Below are 13,192 nucleotides of genomic sequence, written 5' to 3'. Positions count from 1 at the left end.
TGGAGCTTTTTGGCAAGTCACATCAGCTCTATGTTCACAGATGAAAAAATGAAGCTTTCAAAGAAAAGAACACCATACCTACAGTGAAACATGGAGGAGGCTCGGTTATGTTTTGGGGCTGCTTTGCTGCGCCTGGCACAGAGTGCCTTGAATCTGTGCAGGGCACAATGAAATCAAGACTATCAAGGCATTCTGGAGCGAAACGTACTGCCCAGTGTCAGAAAGCTCTGTCTCAGTCGCAGGTCATGGGTCCTCCAACAGGATAATGACCCAAAACACACAGCTAAAAGCACCCAAGAATGGATAAGAACAAAACATTCGACTATTCTGAAGTGGCCTTCTATGAGTCCTGATCTGAATCCTATCGAACATCTATGGAAAGAGCTGAAACTTGCAGTCTGGAGAAGGCACCCATCAAACCTGAGACAGCTGGAGCAGTTTGCTCAGGAAGAGTGGGCCAAACTCCCTGTTAACAGGTGCAGAAGTCTCATTGAGAGCTACAGAAAACGTTTGATTGCAGTGATTGCCTCTGAAGGTTGTGCAACAAAATATTAGGTTAGCGGTCCCATCATTTTTGTCCATGCCATTTTCATTTGTTTTATTATTTACAATATTATGCTGAATAAAAAATCAAAAGCAAAGTCTGATTTCTATTAAATATGGAATAAACAATGGTGGATGCCAATTACTTTTGTCAGTTTCAAGTTATTTCAGAGAAAACTGTGCATTCTTCGTTTTTTGTGGAAGGGTATCAACAAATTTGAGCACGTCTGTATGTATATATATATATATATATATATATATATATATATATATATATATATATATATATATATATATATATATATAGTGCCTATAGAAAGTCTACACCCCCTTTCCAAATTTTCACCTTTTGTTGCCTTATACCTGGAATTAAAATGCATTAAAACAGTTTTTTTTTTTTTTTTTTTCATTTATCTACACATCCTACCCCACAACTTCCAAGTGAAAAAAAATATTCTAGAAATTTGTAGAAAATTAATTAAAAATAAAAACTGAAATAGCTTGGTTGGATAAGTGTCCACCCCCCCTTTTAATAGCAATCCTAAATTAGCTCAGGTGTAACCAATCACCTTCAAAATCACACACCAAGTTAAGTGGCCTCCACCTGTATTAAATTGTAGTGATTCACATGATTTCAGGATAAATTCTGCAGTTCCTGTAGGTTCCCTCTGCTGGGTAGTGCATTTCAAAGCAAAGACTCAACCATGAGCACCAAGGCGCTTTCAAAAGAACTCCGGGACAAAGTTGTTGAAAGGCACAGATCAGGGGATGGGTATAAAAAAATATCAGAGGCCTTGAATATCCCTTGGAGCACGGTCAAGACGATTTTTAAGAAGTGGAAGGTGTATGGCACCACCAAGACCCTGCCTAGATCAGGCCGTCCCTCCAAACTGGATGTCCGAGCAAGAAGGAGACTGATCAGAGAGGCTACCAAGAGGGCAATGGCCAGTTCTGTTGTCAGTTCAATGCTTGTCTTCTTTCTATTCCTTAAGGATATTATCTTCAAGTATTGCTCATCCTTGTTAGATAGCTTTTTGGGTCTTCCAGTTCTGGGTTTGTCAATTACAGATGATGTTTCTCTGTACTTGTTGATTATGCTTCGGATACCACACCTTGTAAATCAAGTGATATGAGCTATTTCACTCAATGTTTTTCCTTTATGCAAGTCAAGGTTGTTATAATAGTAGAAAACACTAGTAAATTGTTGATGCTCATAATGTATCAGAGTAGAAAAATGCAACATGTCTAAAACTTTTGCACAACAGTGTATATATATATATAGAGAGAGAGAGAGAGAGAGAGAGAGAGAGAGAGAGAGAGAGAGAGAGAGAGAGAGAGAGAGAGAGAGAGAGAGAGAGATTAATTCATCAGCATAGATGGTTAAAAAATGTACCAAGTTATATTTAGAACTGGACTACTGGCAGTAAATATATATAATGAAATCATTCATTTAAAAATATTCTCAATTACACCAAGCTATATGTTGAGATTAGGTTTAAGCTACTTTCTTTTCCCCACGTTGTCCTTGGTATATAAATGAACGCTCACAAGGTATATGGAGAGCTGTGGGGGCTTGCCTGGGTCATTCAGCCTCATCGTCACTGCTGGAATAACCACAGTACTCCAGGAACCATCAGGGTGTTCCTATCTCTCCATCAGCAGTCACATATCTAATCATGACCTCACTACACCTCATCCGCCACAGGCAACAATGCCTCTTACTCACTCTAGGAATACACTGTTATTAGTTGATCTCTCTAAGCATTGTAGTTATATACTGTAAAAAGATTGAACGTATCAATATAATACACAGACAGACAGATATAGATAGATAGATAGATAGATAGATAGATAGATAGATAAATAAACAGACATATACTGTAGTCAGATATAGATTGCATTGCATTTACATTTCATTAGGTTTTAAAGACTATGACAAGTTTGAGAAAACCCTGAGTTGCTTTATTTTCAGCTGTAAATATGCATGAGACAAAAGAAATGAAGAAATACTGCAACTGCAAATAAATGAAAGAATAAATAATACATTAACAAAGAAATAACCAGAAATTCAAAAAGGTAAAGACAGAAAAAGCAATATAACTGGATATTTCAGTAACAACATTGGTTCACCTCGGCTCCCTAAACCTCAATACAGAATTCCACGGGGCAGTAGAAAAGAGAAAAGAGAAAAGACACACCCTTCAACAAACTTCAGAACTCAACAGTTCAATACAGACCATTCAAGAACCTTTGATATCTTAAGAACCATTGAGTACTTACATAGATCATTCTAGAACCATCCAGTACTCATTCATTGATCCTTCTAAACGATAGGTTGCGGATGCAACCCCGGTTCCCTGAAAGAGAAAATAACCATCAAGGTATGGGATATTGCCGTCAGGCAGTAGCGATTGGCTGAGCTTTTATAGCAAAGCTGCCGATAGGCCTCTGCGCGAGCTGCCACGTAAGCCCGCCCCCTTGGGAGCTTACTATACGCAGCGCGCAGAGACTCACTTCCTCTTTTGCTCTTCAGGCCGTGAAGGCTTCTGAAGCGACCACGCGGCTTGATGGTTATTTTCTCTTTCAGGGAACCGGGGTTGCATCCGCAACCTATCGTTCCCTTTCAAGTCGAAAATAACCATCAAGGTATGGGAACAGTGTACCCAAGCCGTCGCGAGGGAGGATTCTCGGCAGTAGGACAGACTTACGTCATAACGCAACTGCGTAGGCAGAACATCTAGGCATATGCGGAGCTGCGCCTCAGCGTCTATGCTCGTAATGACACCTGTCTTAAAGGTGGAACAGTCAACACCATGCTATCAACCACTCTATACGTCCGCATCCTGAGGCGTCGTAGAGTGTAAAACAGATGCTCCAAACAGTGGAGCAGAGGAATCCAGTACATTTAACCTGTAAAACCTCATGAAAGTATGCGGCGTAGCCCAACTGGCTGCCGCGCAAATATCAGACACCGGCACCCCTCGAAAGAGGGCCCAGGATGTCGCCATACCCCTGGTAGAATGCGCCTTCAACTGCCCTGGTGGTGGAAGGCCTGCAGATTCATACGCTAATTTAATAGCATCCACTATCCAGTGGGAAAGGCGCTGTTTAGACAGCGGCTGACCCAAAGATCTAGAACCATGGCATATGAACAACTGTTCTGTCTGCCTCACAGTCTTTGTACGGTCCATATAACACCTCAATGCCCTCACGGGGCAGAGCATGTGTAACCGCTCTTCCTCTGGGGAAGAAAAAGGAGGAGGATGGAACGCCATCAACTCGACTGACTGGTTCATGTGGAACGGGGATATAACCTTTGGTAAAAAGGCCGGATTAGGGCGCATGGAGACCTTAGAACCGTCTCCTGCAAAACGAGTACAAGAAGGATGCACTGAAAGTGCATGTAACTCACTCACGCGTTTTGCTGATACCACAGCCAGCAAAAAAGCTGTCTTAATAGATATGAGCTTCATATCCACGCTGTGGAGAGGCTCAAACGGTGCCTTGGTAAGGGCTTCTAGCACCACATCAAGGCTCCACGACGGTAAACTGGTCGTTCTTGGAGGCCGCAAGCGTCTTGCGCCTTTCAGAAACTGAGATGCCAAAAAATGGCAACCAGGTGATAACCCGTCAATGCGTACATGACAAACCGAAATGGCGGCTAAATACACTTTAAGTGTAGAAGGAGATTTCCCTTCATCCAGCAGTTTCTGCAGAAACTGCAATGTTACTGCCATAGGACAGGAGACTGGGTCGTGGCTCTCAGCCAGACACCAACTCTGAAACAGCTGCCACTTATACGCATACTGCGACCTAGTAGAGGGCGCTCTCGCACTCTGGATGGTCGATATAACTGCAGTCGAAAGCCCTAAGGCTGACAGGCGCTCCCGCTCAGGGGCCAAGCCCACAACTGCATGAGTTTGGGGTTCGGATGCCAAAGCTGTCCTTGAGCTTGGGACAACAAGTCCGCTCGCAAAGGGAGTTCCCTTGGGCGACCGTGCAGTAACTGCACTAGACTCGGGAACCATATTCTCCGAGGCCACCGAGGAGCGATCAGAATCACTGTCGCTCGCTCTACCCTGACCTTCTCCAAGAAGGCGGGGAGCATCGGAATCGGTGGAAAGGCATACAGGAGCCCTGGCGGCCATTCGTGAGCCAGTGCATCCACCCCCAGGGGGCTGTCGAGGTCCTTCACCGAGAACCATAGGGGACAGTGCGTGGTCTCTCGCGAAGCGAAGAGATCGACCTGCGCTGTGCCGAATCATTCCCAGATGCGCTCCACCACTTGAGGGTGGAGACGCCATTCGCCCGCAAGAGGACCTCCTCTGGACAGGAGATCCGCTGCGTAATTGACTCTGCCCGGCAGATGAACTGCACGCAGAGAGGCTAAACGCGGTTGAGCCCAGAGCAACAGCCGCGTTACCATCTGGTGAAGACTGGGGGACCGCAATCCGCCCTGGCGATTGATATACGCCACTACTGTGGTGTTGTCTGACCGCACTAACACGTGCTTGTCTAGAAGCACTGGCAAGAAGTGCCGGAGGGCGAGGTCCACCGCTCTGAGCTCCAGAGCGTTGATGTGGGCTGACCTCCAGGGTCCTGACCACACTCCACGGGTCCCTGTCCCGTTCCAGACTGCTCCCCAACCGTGGTTGGAAGCGTCGGTCGTGATGACCTGCCTTCTGAAAATGGGACCCAAGCGTACGCCTTGGCGGAGGTTTAACGGAACTTTCCACCAGCGTAGCGCTTCCCAGCAGGCTTGGGATACCCTTAGCCTGCGGTGTTTGTCTCTCCGCGGATGCAACGCGAAGGCATTGAACCAGGCCTGCAGAGGTCTCTGGTGTAGTAAGCCCAAAGGAAGGGCTTGTGAGGCGGCAGCCATCAACCCCAGCATGCGCTGACACAGCTCCATGCTGACTGTTTGTCTCAACCTGAATAGGGAAAGACACCGCTCTATTGAGGCAACTCTTTGTGTCGACAGGGTCGCTTCCATGGACACTGAGTCCAGATGCAGACCCAAGAATTCGGTCTGTTGGCTCGGCACTAGGCGGCTCTTTTCTGAATTGATCTTCAGACCTAGCCGCCGAAGATGGTCTGTAACCATCACTGTGTGCTGTGCCACCTGCTCCTTCGACTGCGCGCAGACGAGCCAGTCGTCCAGATAATTCAGCAGTCGGACACCTTGAGCCCGCAAGGGAGCTAGAATGGCATCCATACATTTCGAAAAGGTTCGAGGAGCTAGTGACAGGCCGAATGGAAGGACACAAAACTCGTATACCCTGCTCTGGAATGCGAAACGCAGATACTTCCTGTGACCCGGGCAGATGGGAACGTGAAAGTACGCATCTGTCAGGTCCACGGTGGTGAACCAGTCGCCGTGTCGGACTGACTGGATGATGTGCCTGTGCGTAAGCATCCTGAACGATAACACCCGCAGGTATTTGTTCAGTACTCGCAGATCTAAAATAGGACGGAGCCCGCCGTCCTTCTTGGGCACCAGGAAGTATTTGGAATAGAAACCCTGGTCGATCAGAGCAGGGTCTACTTGTTGAATGGCACGCTTGCTGAGCAATGCTTGTATTTCCACATTCAGAGCTGAGGACTGAACCGAGTCCTTCACTGCAGTTACGACCACTCCCCGAAAGGGGGGAGGTTTTAACTGGAACTGAAGGGTGTACCCGGTGGATATAGTTTTGTGCACCCAGATGTCGTTGGTGCATTGTTGCCAGAACTGGAGCTGGGAGACAGTGTAGGGGAGGGTTAACAGCTGCCTGGTGTTCTCAGGGCTGTTTGGGCTGGGCTCGTTCGCGAGGGGCCTGGCCAGAGCCCCGAGGGCGTGGCTTGGCACCACCTCTAGGGCGCCACCCTCCGCGCTGCGGTCTTGAAAAAGGAGGTTGACCGCGCACTGCTGTGCTAAAGGGAGAGGTCTTAGTACCCCCTGGCCGTGGCTGGTGCTGCGGTGGTGTCCTGCGCCACTGATGTTCCTGAGGCCGCTTCGGCTGGAACGACGGTTTTGGCCACATTTTCGCCATTTGCTGTGACGCCTCCCGCGCCTTGGCGGAGCGTTGCAGCATCTCCTCCACCGCTGGACCAAATGTGTGTCCCGGTGTAATTGGGGCATCCAGCAACGGGGCCTTATCAGGTTCCTGCACTCTCGCCTGCGAGAGCCAGAGCTGCCTTCTGGCCACCACCAGAGACGCGATGCTCCTGCCCTGAGCCCGCGCGTTGAGCTGGGCCAGCTTCACCAGCAGTTGACTGACGGTCCTCAACTCGCTTCTGAGGGCCGCCGAAGGGCACTCAGGCAGGTCTTTGATTAGTGCCGCTTGGTAGACCGTCAGCAAGCTGGCCACATTAGAGAGCTTGACCGCCTCTGTGGCCGCAGCGTACCCCTTCTTGAGGTGTACCTCAGTGGTCCTGCACTGCTTATTGGGGCATGCAGGATCTTTCGTCAGCCCCGATAATGTTGGCGTCTTCACCAACGCGGCGAACGCAGCGTCCACAGGTGGGAAGGACGCCAACCCAGCCTCACTTGCCCCCTGCATGTTAAAGGCCGAGGCCTTGCGAGAAGTCGCCGGGGCAGAGGCCGGAGCCCCCCAGGTGGACTGTACCTCCTTAATAAAGTCGGGGAATGCCGGAAGCATCCTGGACTGACTGGACTGGGCTGAAGGCGACTCAAACAAGGAGCGCCGAGGTGGTTCCACCATCGGCCACTCGACGCCCAAGTGGCGGGTTGCTCTGTCCACCACAGACCACGTAGGGTCATTGGTGTCTAGCACGTGGAGCTCGTCCTCAGAGTGCTGGGAGGCTACCTCAGCCTCTGTACTGTCCCCCTCTAGGATGTCAGATGCGTCTCAAGACAGCGCATCGATATCCCACTCCCCTTGAGACTGCACTGGAGGAGCGACGACCGGTGCAGGTTGTGGAGGGGCCACTGGCTGACTAGCAATGGGCCCAGTCGGTTGTCCTGGGACTGGAGGCACCACATTTGCTAGGGACATGAGAATGGACTGCTGCCCCATCATAACCTCCATGAATTGAGACATTTTGGAGGTTAGCTCTGCCACCCCCGACCTGTCTCTGTATCGCCTGTCCCGACGAGGGGAACGAGAGCGTGCTCTCCGTCGAGGCGATCTGGAGTGCGACCTAGACTCCCGACGGGGGCGTACCCTACGAGGGGAGGGGCTGCGCTCCCGAGCGCGTCTGGTGGGGGACCTCTGACCAGCCGTTAGCTGGGAGGACGGGCTCCTGGAGAGCTGCAGCCGCCCTGGCGGCGTCGCCGTAGATGACGGCGGAGCAGAAATGGTGTGGGACGATCCAGTGGAAGGAGAGCGCCCACCCACTGCTTTCTTCGCCCTTTGGCGGAGGGTGCGTGTCTGGAAACCAGCACAAAGATGGCAAAAAGCCCTATCCGCCAACGCGGATGCGGCGTGCTCTGGCCCCAGACACGCCACACAGTCCTCATGGGGATCGCTCGCTGGCAATTTTGCCTGGCAGGTGACGCAACGGTGGAACCCGGACATGGTTGCCGAAGCGTGGACGTGCCCTGATCGTAAAGGCGTCGATGCGCCGAGCGTCGAGCGCCGAAGCGTCGAGCGTCGAGGTGCGTGCACCGAGCGTCAAGGCGTCGAAGCGCCGAGCGTCGAGGTGCGTGCACCGAGCGAGCGCCGAAGTGCGTGCACCGAGCGTCGAGGTGCGTGCACCGAGCGCCAAGGAGTCGAAGCGCCGAGCGTCGAGGTGCGTGCACCGAGCGTCGAGCGTCGAGGTGCGTGCACCGAGCGTCGAGCGTCGAGGTGCGTGCACCGAGCGTCGAGCGTCGAGCGTCGAGGTGCGTGCACCGAGCGTCGAGGCGTCGATGCGCCGAGCGTCGAGCGCCGAAGCGTCGAGCGTCGAGGTGCGTGCACCGAGCGTCGATGCGCCGAGCGTCGAGCGCCGAAGCGTCGAGCGTCGAGGTGCGTGCACCGAGCGTCGAGGTGCGTGCACCGAGCGTCGAGGCGTCGACGCGCCGAGCGTCGAGCGCCGAAGCGTCGAGCGTCGAGGTGCGTGCACCGAGCGTCGAGCGCCGAAGCGTCGAGCGTCGAGGTGCGTGCACCGAGCGTCGATGCGCCGAAGTCCCCAAGCGCAGACGCGCTAGCACCAAGCGCTGATGCGCTGCACAAAGCGCCGAAGCGCTGCACCAAGTGGCAAAGTGCCGACACCAAGCGCCTAAGCGCAGCACGCCGGAGCGTGAGTACCGAGCGTAGAACGCTAGCACAGACGCCTAAGCGTCAGCTGACCCGCAGAGCGGAGACGCTATGTGCTGGTACAGTGTCTGATGCTGTGCACTACTTACCTGTTGGTGCTGGGGATTGAGGCTTAGTGGTCGTCTTCCTCTGTGTAGTGAATGGGATTTTTTTTTTTTTTTTTTTTTTTTTTTTTTGCTGCAGCAGTACTGCTGGTGGTGATTATGTGACTGGGACACAGTATATGTGGGCACAGTACAACTACCACGCGTTTTTTTTTTTTTTTTTTTTTTTTTTTACCGCAGGCAGTACGTGGGAGACAGCAGAGCAGGCTCCACACACACGCGGTCTAGCCAAGGCAAGACCGGGGCTGCAGACACGCGCGCGGCCAAGGCCAACGCAACGTGCGTCACAAATATATACAAATACACACAGAAAAATATATATTTTAATACAACCCAAAACACAACACAATAATCAAAATTAATTAATAAAGGAAAGACGGGAGACCACGAGAAACGCGATGCAAGCAAAGCGTGAAGGAAATATATAAAATATATAAAAATATACACAATATATAAAATCCTTAAATAATAATAATAACGACTCCGAAGAGTGTAACTGAAATAAACTCGGAGAAGGGGCAAAAACCAGCTTCTCAAGCTTTAAGCTTATTGAGTACAGTCAGCTACAGGCTCTAATACCTACCGCTACCAATGCTGAAGACAAAAGAGGAAGTGAGTCTCTGCGCGCTGCGTATAGTAAGCTCCCAAGGGGGCGGGCTTACGTGGCAGCTCGCGCAGAGGCCTATCGGCAGCTTTGCTATAAAAGCTCAGCCAATCGCTACTGCCTGACGGCAATATCCCATACCTTGATGGTTATTTTCGACTTGAAAGGGAAACAGAGGTGTACAATAATGGTCATGAAGGGCCATTCCACTCCAACTTTAACAGATTGAATAGTTAACTACTTCATGGTCTTGACAGAGGTGTAATTGGTTCAATTAAACAATTTAGAACAGGGTTGGAACAAAGACCAGGAGTGGAAGAGCCAGCTTTGACCATTCCTGTTCTAGAACCATGCAGTAACCAATCATTTCATAGATTAGTCTGGAATTACTGAAAACTCAAATGTTTACTACAAAAACTTAATATAAATTTGATAAGTCAATGGTTCAATAGACAGATAATACAGAACTCATAAATTCAATACAGGTCAATCAAGAACCATTAAGAACTTAGTGGATTAACAGGGGTTTTCATGAATCTTCAAGAACCACCCAATACCCAGTGAATTCCATAGAATCTTCTAGAACACTTGGGGACTCAATGCTTCCATAAAGACGCTTGAAGAATCTTTGAAAACTCCAATGCAGGACTGCATAGACAATACACAACTCAAAATGTCAATGCAAACCATTTAATTGATAACTTAGTGGTGCAATATTGAACACTCAAGAATCATTGAGTGCCCAATGATTCCATAGATCCCTCTATACTTGAAATGAAATTAGTGGGTCAACACACACCCGTCACAAATCTCAGTGTATGAAGTATTTTGGTAACCTTGCTTTACAAATATTAAAAAGAAGAAAAAATCCAGTAAATTTACTTTTCCTACTTTATATATTATATATAACAATGCTCAATATGGTACTCAATAATTTAATCTACACCACTGAGAAAAAAATAAATAAATACAGTAATATTTGTCAATATACCTGTGGCAGGATAGCAGCAGAGGGAAGACTCAGAGACAGAAAATGCAGTGAAACCAAAATATTTTAATTAACAAAACACAAATAAAAAGGCACGATGGCCAACCAAAAAGACAAACACAAAAACAGGCTTTAAACAAACCAAAAAGAACCACTCACACTCTCTCTCACACACGTCATCTCACAGTTACAAACACTCTCTCACTAACATACCCAACCACTCCCTTTTATACAGGTGCCTGGGCTAATTGGGCAATTCGCACCTCATTGGCACATTAGGCACATTCCACACATTCCTCACACAAATTCACTGAACCACACCCCAAACTCACTCATATCCACTCTAAACAATACAAAAAACCCAAAACCACCACAAAATAGGCTGCACCCCATCACACACCTCCCCTCCTTGTGCGCAGCACAACATGGCCTACATGGCGACCTCCCCCCTCAGTTTCAAAGTCCCGGAAGAGAGGGAAGCACAGTGTCCATGGGGGTGGCCATGGTGGGAGGTCCGGCACCCCCCAAATTCTTCGTGGCCGGCAGCTCCCTCTTCCAGGGCTTCCGCCACACACTATCCTGCCGCAAAAGTGCAGCCGGGGGAGCTGGTCTCCTGACCCCCCCCTTCTTCATGGCCGGCATTTCCCCTCCGTGGGGCTCCGAGCACACGATCTCCGGCAGCGAAACTGTTGCGAGGGGAACTGGTCTCCTGATCTCCCCCTCTTTCTTCATGGCCGGCAGCTCCCCTCCGTGGGGCTCCGGCCACAGTGTAGCGACCCCAGGCGAAGCAGGACCCTCAACGACCCCAGGCGAAGCAGGATCCCTGGCGACCCCAGGCGAAGCAGGATCCCTGGCGACCCCAGGCGAAGCAGGATCCCTGGCGACCCCAGGCGAAGCAGGATCCCTGGCGACCCCAGGCGACGGCAGCAGCAGCGGACCCTCGGGAGGCGACGGCAGCAGCAGCGGACCCTCGGGAGGCGACGGCAGCAGCAGCGGACCCTCGGGAGGCGACGGCAGCAGCAGCGGACCCTCGGGAGGCGACGGCAGCTCCTGCTCCTCTCCCTCGGGTGGTGGAGGCAGAGGCAGCTCCTGCCCCTCTCCCTCGGGTGGTGGTGGTGGAGGCAGAGGCAGCTCCTGCTCCTCTCCCTCGGGTGGTGGTGGTGGGAACAGCAGCTCGTCTCCCTCTGGTGGCGGAGGCAGGAACAGCAGCTCGTCTCCCTCCAGTGGCGCTGCTGGCTCCTCCGACAGCGGGGTTAGAGCTGTTGGCGCTGCCCGCTCCTCCGACAGCGGGGGTAGGGCTGGTGGCGCTGCCGGCTCCTCCGACAGCGGGGGTAGGGCTGGTGGCGCTGCCGGCTCCTCCGACAGCGGGGGTAGGGCTGGTGGCGGGCATCTCCGCTGGGCTCCCTTCAGCAGCAAAAACAGCGGCTGCTGTGGAGCATGAGCTTCACGCCCTCGTCCCTCCCAAAAAAAAATAGGGCTTTGGGCCTTCAGCTTCTCCCCTCCGGACACAGGACGCACTGGCTCCTCTCCTCTGGACCTAGGACGCACCGGCTCCTCCCCTCCGGGCCGTGGACGCACCGACTCCTCCCTCTCGGGCCGTGGACGCACCGACTCCTCCCTCTCGGGCCGTGGATGCACCGACTCCTCCCTCTCGGGCTGTGGACGTTCGGGCTCCTCCCACTCGGGCCGTGGATGCACCGACTCCTCCCTCTCGGGCTGTGGACGTTCGGGCTCCTCCCACTCGGGCTGTGGACGTTCGGGCTCCTCCCACTCGGGCTGTGGACGTTCGGGCTCCTCCCACTCGGGCTGTGGACGTTCGGGCTCCTCCCACTCGGGCTGTGGACGTTCGGGCGCCTCCCACTCGGGCTGTTGCAGCGGCAGCTCCTCCTCCTCATACTGGGTGGGGCAGATGGCCACTGTGTGTCCATATGCCCCACAGCCGGGGCACAGCTCTGCCGCGAGCCCTTTTAAAAATAGCTCCCAGCTGTCATCTGCCTCCTCCTGGGCCAGCTCCATTTTCCTCCACCTCATCCTCTCTTCCCTTTTTTTTTTTTTTTTTTTTTAAACAAAACAAAAAAACTGCACTTCTGCTCTGAGTCTCCAGGGGGCGCTATCCCACAAAACACAAATAAAAAGGCACGATGGCCAACCAAAAAGACAAACACAAAAACAGGCTTTAAACAAACCAAAAAGAACCACTCACACTCTCTCTCACACACGTCGTCTCACAGTTACAAACACTCTCTCACTAACATACCCAACCACTCCCTTTTATACAGGTGCCTGGGTGTGGCGGAGTGTCCCGCCCCTATTTATTATTATTTGTATTTTTGTTTGTGGCGCGGGTAAAAGCGCCGCGTCTTTTGTTATTATATTTAAAAACCCCGTGAGGATGCATGGCTGATCAGCTACTGATTATTTAACTAGCTGACAGTCATGCATCCTTACCAAACGCGTGCAGACTCTGGCCGGGGGATAATAAGATAATTACCAACTAGTTAAATCCCTCGGCCAGAGTATATAAACCAGCAGCACTCTGCACTCGGGGTTGAGAGTGTAGAGGAGAGTACGGGAGAGCGGAGAGAGAAAAAGCAACATTAACAAAACAATTGCTAAGACGTGCTGGATTTCCCAGCACATCACTTACTTGTTTGTTTGTTCATTCGTTTGGCCCTTGTGCCCTTTTGTTTTGTGTTGTGGTAATTTGTTTAAT

This window comes from Acipenser ruthenus, chromosome 19 (assembly GCF_902713425.1).
Source record: "Acipenser ruthenus chromosome 19, fAciRut3.2 maternal haplotype, whole genome shotgun sequence".
NCBI lineage: Eukaryota > Metazoa > Chordata > Actinopteri > Acipenseriformes > Acipenseridae > Acipenser > Acipenser ruthenus.
This window is presented reverse-complemented; position numbering follows the sequence as displayed.